Raw genomic sequence first — 8,649 nt, 5'->3', positions numbered from 1 at the left:
GAGAGGTTCTGGATTTTAATAATCCCCTGAGCAAGGATTTGAGAGATGGTATTAATCACTTAAGTGGTAAAACAAATGGTATGAGATCAACAATTAGCAAACTGAGATTTCTTTTCGGAGAGCACGTTCTACGCCACCTGTCGGGTGGCGCCATCCGTTTGGAACGTTTGTTCCCAAACAATACTACACATACAAATTTCATATTATAAAAATAATTTTCCAGAAATCTACTATTTCCTAATGTTTAGGAATAAGTATTCGCAAAGAACAGCGCTAATCTACCGTTGTCGCACTAGGAAAACGCTTCGTTTCCGAGCGCCTTTTTTGACGACTCGCCGTAACGCCGGCTTTTTCAGCAGCCGTTACCCAGCAGCCATTATAGTTGAAATTCTCAAATGGTTACGACGTAATTTTCAAAGACTCTCTGATTCTTACTTGCGATCTCGTTCCGTTTCTCTGACCACTCAAGTGATTAATATAATCACTTATCGTCTACTATCGGGATTAATATAATCCTAATTATCTTTAAATCGTTTCACGTACAGTAACACTTGTCGACCACCTATTTGTAACGGAATTATATAAAATTCTAATCTGCAATTATAAAGTTCTCAGCGTTCATTTCAATTTTTATTTTATTTCCTCAACACTTAAAGATGATCCAAGGGACAACAAGAATAAACTGTACTAAGATTTGTAAACTTTTCTCAGAACATAAAATACACTCCTAAAACTTTTTCAGGTAAAAAAATATAGCTTTGGATACAAAGATGTTAATATTAAGCTCGCACAAATGCCTTCTATATTATTGAGCACTTTGCTACGCATTCCAATTTTTTATAGTACAACTGATTTAGAAGAAAACTGACATTTCTAAAAGATAATCAGATTATTTGCAAGAATAAATTAAACTTCAATTTTTACACTCTTTTGAAATCATTCAATAAACCGTTGAAACTATTTAATTTTCCAACTAATGGCTTAGTATACGAAGATGCTTATATTGTGCTCGAACTACAGCTTTTTAAATTAGTATTCACTTTACTACGCATTCACATTTCTTATATTAAAACTAATTTTCAAAAAACTATCATTAATGAAAATGATCTGATAGACTGCAGGCATAAGTTACACTTAGACGTGCAAACTCTTCTCCGAACATTCAATACACTCTTAAAACTTTTTATTTAAAAATTTAAAGCTTAGCATAAAAAGATTTTCATATTATGCTCGCACTAATATCTTCTATATTATTAAGCACTTTGCTACGCATTCACATTTTTTATAGTAAAACTGATTTCCAAAAAAACTGGCATTACTAAAAGATGATCTCATAGATCGCAAAAATAAATTAAACTTAGATTTTTACACTCTTTTAAAATCATTCAATACACCGTTAAAACTATTTAATTTTCCGAACAATAGCTTAGCATAAAAAGATATTTACATTCTGTTTGCATTATTTCCTTTTTGAAGTTATACTTCTTTTTGCGCGCTTGGGAAAATGTGATGGGAGCGATTCTTTTCTGAGCGACACCACGAAGTATGTTGATATTTACGATGCGCGGCAAAGCGATTTAAAATTTACCGTATAGAGTCGTTCCTTCTCTTTTTCTTCCTGTTTTTTTTCTCAAGTGGGTAACCCATCCAAGTACTAATTGTACTTAGCGCTGCTTGCTTTAAATGATCGAGCGGGAACTAGTGCTATCATCGCGCCATTGTCGTTGACGCATAAGGTAATTCGATATATCTCCCTTACATTCAGTATGGACTGATATCTATATTTTGATATTTATGTTTTTTTTTTTGTTTATGTATATAATATATCGATCGATTGAAAATATGATTCTTTCCTTTTTTTTGTTAAATAAATAAATATATAATAATAATTAGTAGCTTATCTTCTTATACTTCCCCTTTTCCCCCTTTCTACCTGGTCACATATATATATATATATATAAGACTATTTATTGTGTAGGTCGAATACAGTTAAAAACAAAATTGTGTTTTTGTAACGAGAAGATTTAAACTTTTATTTTCAAACTTATGTGACTAATATTTACATTTCTTACCTGTAACGAGAAGAAACGACATTTAGTGTTCGTTATAAACCGTATCGTCCCTACTGTTCAAGTAGACGCTCGCGACTGATCTCGCAACTCTTATCTATTCCCCCTCTCTTTTACTACAGCTGACTTGTATGTCAGGTACGTACCAACGATTTTGACTAACGCGGTAAATTAATTAAAGAATATTTCTTTACATCTTCCCTCCCGAAGGAGAAAATGTTTACATTTTCTTATAAATAATGTACAAATAATATAACTATTTTATAACTAAATCAGCAATTAACAAAAACCCTTTTTTTTCTTTTTTTTTCCTTTTTTTGATTTCCCGTTATTGCTGCAATTAATTTTGATATATGGAATAAATTTAACCTTTTTCTTTTCCGTCCCATATTAATTTCAAATATTTAGTTCGAAAATTTTCGCAATCTGATGTACATTTTCTTTATCTCCTACATTTTCCCTATCTTTTCTTGTTAAACACGTACGCGTATCCACTCTGTTAGCGAGCTTTAACTTATCTTCGAATTGATTGAAAGTAATCTTAAAAGAATCTTTACGAGTTTATGCGTTAACATTTTTCTCCCAGATAAATTTTGTATCATTTGTTTCGTTATTGAAATTAGATTTAATGGAAGATATAATTTTACCTTCTTCCAAAAAATCATTACTATGTATTTTAATTGATTCATTTAAAAATCATTTGTTTTTTTTCAGAACATTTATAGCTTTAAATTCGTTTATTTTACCTTTCCTTTCGCAAGGAGTACTTTCACGATCTTTCGAGTTCCTATCATACTTTCTATGTTTGGAATATTTCCTATCATCAGTTTTATAATTCGTTCTTTCATTAATTTTACTTCTACTTCTTTCATGTAATACAGATTTAGTGTCATGTAAACTGGAATATTCGTTTCCTCTACTTTTCGACGAATGAAAATCCGTAGTACCATATTTTTCATTAGGTCTACTTTTATCTAAATAAGATCTGTCGGAAGTTATTGAAACATTGTCTTCTTTCACTATCTCTGTATTTATTTCTGTAATTCTTGTTGTATCGATCATCATAATGTTTATATTTTCTGTCAGAGTGTTTCAAAACATGCGATCTATTTCGTTTATGACTATCTTTATTTTTTTCACGATAATGTTCGATACTGTTCGATTAAAGGTCGGGGTGAATACAGTTTTAACGAAGTAGTACAAAATATGGATCATATATTTTAACAAAATACAAGAAAATAGAACAAAATACAAGTAAAAAACTCCCTTTATATATATATAGTTGCACTTAAGACCTAAACACTTACTGACTTCAGGCTTATTATAAATTATTCGTACTTATATGCATCTATCTGTATATCACTCTTTATGTATCTTTTTATATAACTCTTCCTATATAACTCCTTATTCCGGTCTGGTGTTCGTCTTTTATACCCCGCATATAGTGGGAGGGGAAGGACTCTCTTTATCCTACAGAGCGTTTCTTATTAAATCACAGATTCCCTATTGGTCATCGATATTTCTTTCTTTTAACGCCTGTAACGTCTTAGCGAGAGAGTATCTTCCACAGCTATCGGAATTTTACCCGTTCAAACTTGCATTTGTTTACATAAAGGGGAACAAGCATGAGACCCTTTCTTTTGAGGAGACCGAATATCTTTGAATTATTTCTGTCGCCTGTAACCTGAGCTTTTAGAAAATATTACCTATTTATTTTGGTTTATATGTAGATTATCAACACCTTTAGAATTTTTTATCCCCATAGAATTCCAATACAAATAATTTTATCTCGTGCGGTAGGCTGCTCGGTTCGGCGTAATGTGACAGGTACTACCTTTGGAATAATTGTTATGATCATTGCTAGATTTTTTATAATATTCTTTTTCTTTTCTATAAGATGTGCTATGTGATCTTGAATCTTTATCATACTTCCTATTACTCTTAACATTTCTTTCTGTATAAGAATTCCTATTAAATTTATTTTTTGTACTCGCCATTTTAAATCAGAAACATACATTTTTATCAGAAATATTAGTTTTATCAAGAAAATTACATACAACTTCTTTATTTTCTGAAATTTTATCATCCACATTTGAATTCAGTATACTAGGGTATAAATGATTTTCTTTGTCATCGATATTAATATGTGTATTTTGTTTCTTTTCTTCTTCTTCTTCTTCTTCCATTATCTTCTTACGGCAACGTTCTAAATATATAGTAGTACTAGCAGTATGAGGTACTGGTAACTTTTTAGAATGATACCTTGTATTACAAAATTGATTATTTAAATGCTCGTAATCTTCTGCCTGATCCTCATTGAATTGATTAAAATTAACGCTTTTAAAATGTAGAAAATTTGTTTCAGAAGAATTACTGGCAACCGGATCATATTTATCGTTATTTGAATTAAAATTTGCTAACTTCGGCATATAAGTTTTCTCATTCGCAATGTACGTTTTCACATGATTATATTCGTGTACGTTTTTTTCAGATAATTGCTGCACTGATTTGTTACAATCTTTCACATTTTTATTAAAATGACCCCTCCTAAAAGTCATATCGTCAACTTGCTTCCTAAGCTCTGCTATCATTCTATCTTTACGTGAAATTTCAGAATTTGCTGTTTTAAGTAGAGAAGATAATTTAACCTTTAAAGTTTTCCTAACTTTTTGGGCGTTTTCTAGTTGTAATTTAAGTTCGCTAACTTCTTTTATTAATTTTTCACATTTTTCAAAAATATTTTCATTATCTTTAAAATCTGTTTTATCATTGTAACTAGGCAAGTCTTCATAAATGTCGATATCTTCGCTAATCTTTTGGTTTTTTTTTCCTCCACTTGACTGACTGTTAAATTTTCATCTTGCATCAAACGGAATTCTATGATGCAATCGAGTCCGATAAGAAATTCATTTTCGAACTTTTCTTCGTCTACTATGTAAACCTTCATTTGTTTTTCCATATTAAAAATTTTTATACTTAAAGTGATGAAACCACTAGCTCTTCTTATGCCATTGATCGTTTTAATCTTGTATTTTATGGACTCATTAGATTTTCCATTTTTGATAATTAACAGCTTTGAACTGATTAACGAAACATCCGCACCAGAGTCATAAATTCCATTAACCTCCATTTTATTATCCAATAATACTTTTACTTTTATCAGTAGCAGCAATACTAGTTTTTTTGGCTCTTTAACTTCCAGTATGAGTTATTAACTAATTTTATTGGATTCTATCTTCCTCTTTATCCGTTTTTGTTCTGAACCAGCAAACGCTTTCGGGGTGGTATCTATTTTTTTTACCCATTAATTCGCATACTTTACAGGGATTTTCTTTTTCTACTTTATTTTTGTAAGTTTGAGGTTGATTTTTTTTTCCACTGAAGTCCCCTTTTTCTACCAAGTATTCCAGACTTTTGATCCTGTTTAACAGATCTTTCGTTCCTTTGATTTCGTTTCGGTCGATCCTATCCGTGATGTAGTCTGGCAAACTAGTGGCGATCAATAATACCATAATTTCCGCATTCATATTTTTATCTACTTCCAGAAGTATTTCTTCTTTTTTTAATGCATAGTCCAGTAATGAGCTACCTATATATTTAAAATTTATAGCATATTTTGCTATTGACCATCCCTTATCTGAGTAAGTATCAACGAAATCTTTTTTCCAATCTGCCCAACTCGAATTTATGAAGTGTATCATTAACATCGAACTGTACCCGTCAACGCAAGAACCTTCTAGGAACAATCTCAGAATTTCTATTTTTGCTCATCTCGTTGCACATCCAGGCGTTCGCATTCTCTTTCGAATAGATCTATCCATTGGGTAACATTGCTCTTTTTGTTGGGTAATTTTTCTAGAATGAACGTTTCGGAAGATGACTTAATTGTCCACTTCTGTTCAGTCGTTGTTTGGTGATCACTACTTAAAGTTTGTTTCAGATCTTCTTTTGATAGGCCGTTTGAATTATTAGTCTTCGGTTCTTCCCATCTTTCTTCTAATAAAATTTCCCCGAACTGGATATTACCCCCTTCATCAATGTATTCAGCCCGCAATTCAGAGTGCAATGTAATCCACGCGTTTCTCTTCTGATTCCTTTTTAAGTTTATGTTTTTAACTTTCCTAAAAGTATCGGTCTTCATTAATTCCGTGTGTAAGTTCACATCCGGCAATTCTTCTGGCAGGTCAGAAGTTTCGCCGTCTGGTGTTGTAATGGAAGTTACTAATAGCTCGTTTGATCTCAATTCTGTTGCTGCTTTCATGATAAATTCGAAACGTAATTTCTCCATTTTTCTTCAGTCTCTTTTTGAATTTAAACGGAAAAAAATGTCGTTTTATAAGACTATTAATGGTGTAGGTCGAGTACAGTTAAAAACAAGTCTGTGTTTCTCTAACGAGAAGATTTAAACTTTTATTTTCAAATTTATATGACTAATATTTACATTTCTTACCTGTAACGAGAAGAAACGACATTTAGTGTTCGTTATAAACCGTATCATCCCTACTGTTCAAGTAAACGCTCGCGACTGATCTCGCAACTTTTATCTATTCCCCCTCTCTTTTACTACAGCTTACTTGTATGTCAGGTACGTACAAACGATTTTTACTAACGCAGTAAATTATAATAATTAAAGAATATTTCTTTAAATATATAATATGTTTGTGGGGTTTTGAATTGTTTAAGAAGTGTAGATATGAATGTGTGAATGGTATGAGTGTGAAAGTGATTGAAAGAAATGAAAGAATGCACCTGGTCGAGACAAAGGAAGAGCGTTAGATAGGAATGTTAGTTTAGGTTTAAGGTTACATCATCTGGACTTGTCGCTTTTGTATCGCTACATTGAAGTCTCCCGAACGTTCTTGAAAATGTGAAATAGAGGAAAAGCCTTTGCGCGTTGCTTGGAATGATCGGGAAGTTTTCAGGGAGATGACGAGAAACAACAGGAGACGATGTAGGGGATGTAGGATATAAGTAGGCGACGGGAAGGACAGTGCGTGGCGTTTTTCTGAGAGTTGAATAACATTTTGAGGAGTGATAAGTGTAACGGGAGGTACGAAAGGCAACGGGGAACGGCGAAGGATTACGATAGGCGACGACGAGTCGGATTCGGGTGTTCCTTGCGGTTGATTTCGGTACGTGGGGAGTTACACTTATTATTAGATTATTAGATTATTAGATTATAGATACTTACCATTTTATTTCGTACAAACATTATACCTTGTTAAGTATTTAATAACCCTTTCCCCTACGACCGAATTTCCCACTGTTCGGGCCTAAAGCGACACCAGTCGGTCGCGCGCAGCGACATAAACACAAGCTTGGCTCAGCGTTCGAAACTGTACTAATCATAAACTTCCTATGATTTGTATATACACGTGCGCGGTACAATTAACTTTGCAAGATGTTTGATAGATAATTATGGTTAGTTGGTTATTAAACAAAAAAGACTTATTGTTGCAAATTGAATAATCCATTATTAATAACATTTTTATTTTATTACAAAAATTTAGTAATCTTTAATACTATGATATCTCTCAAAATATGTTAGTACATGTAATGCAATTTTACTTTTTTTGCATTCTCACGTTGTCTCACTGCGTTTTTTATGCTTTGTGCAAACTATACATCTTCGTTTTAGGTGTTTGTTCGACGGCGTTGGATCTATATGTTTAGGACAATGACTTTACTGTTAAGCTTACAATCTTAGTGGTAAATTTTCACTTGACAACTGTCCTTTACGGTTGTAGTTCGGTAATGGTGTATTTTCCAATAATAATTCGGCTATTTTAATCTTATATTCTGCATATCCCTGTCTTTTTTCAATATTTATCATGTTATGCAAAATGAAACAGTTAAATAAAGCCATGTCAAACAGGTAAAAGAAAATTTTGCGATACCCCTTCATACACTTTCTCATCAGAGAAAAGTACGCTAACATTTGATCTTGTCGATCAACTACTACCATTCCTTTGTTGTATTCGATGATACACTTTGGTTTCCAAGTAGGAATGTTTTGCTTTTTAATTTGCTCAGTCATTTCTACTGTTGTATTTTTTGTAGATAAAATAAAAACGTCTCGTTTATCTTTCCATTTTATTGCCAGTAATCCATTGCAGCTTCTCATTTTATATTCCCCTATTTTTAATTTTTTTTTCAAGAAATCTTTTGGCATATTTTTTCTGTTTGCGCGCAATGTTCCAATGACATTAGTTTTACTGTTGAGTAGAGTTACAAATAGATTTGGTAAAGAATACCAATTGTCCAAATATAATGTGTGTCCTTTGTGTAAAATTTGCCTTGATAATTCTTTAACCACAGTTTCAGATGCATTTTCTGTAGTATGTATTTTCTCACAGCCGGATTGTATTGTTTATAGGATAAGCGTCCTTTAAATTTTATCAATGATTCGTCAATTGTAATGTTCTCTTGCATAGTATATATTTCTTGGAATTTTTGAATAAAATAATTTATTACGGGTTTTATTTTGCTTAATTTATCACTTCTGTTGACCACCTTATTATTTGCAAAATGCAAAAATCTACTTATTTTTAAAAATCTTTTGTACGGCATCGTTTGTCTA

Source organism: Polistes fuscatus, unplaced genomic scaffold (assembly GCF_010416935.1).
Source record: "Polistes fuscatus isolate 324 unplaced genomic scaffold, CU_Pfus_HIC Scaffold67, whole genome shotgun sequence".
In the NCBI taxonomy this organism is placed as follows: Eukaryota; Metazoa; Arthropoda; class Insecta; order Hymenoptera; family Vespidae; genus Polistes; species Polistes fuscatus.
This window is presented reverse-complemented; position numbering follows the sequence as displayed.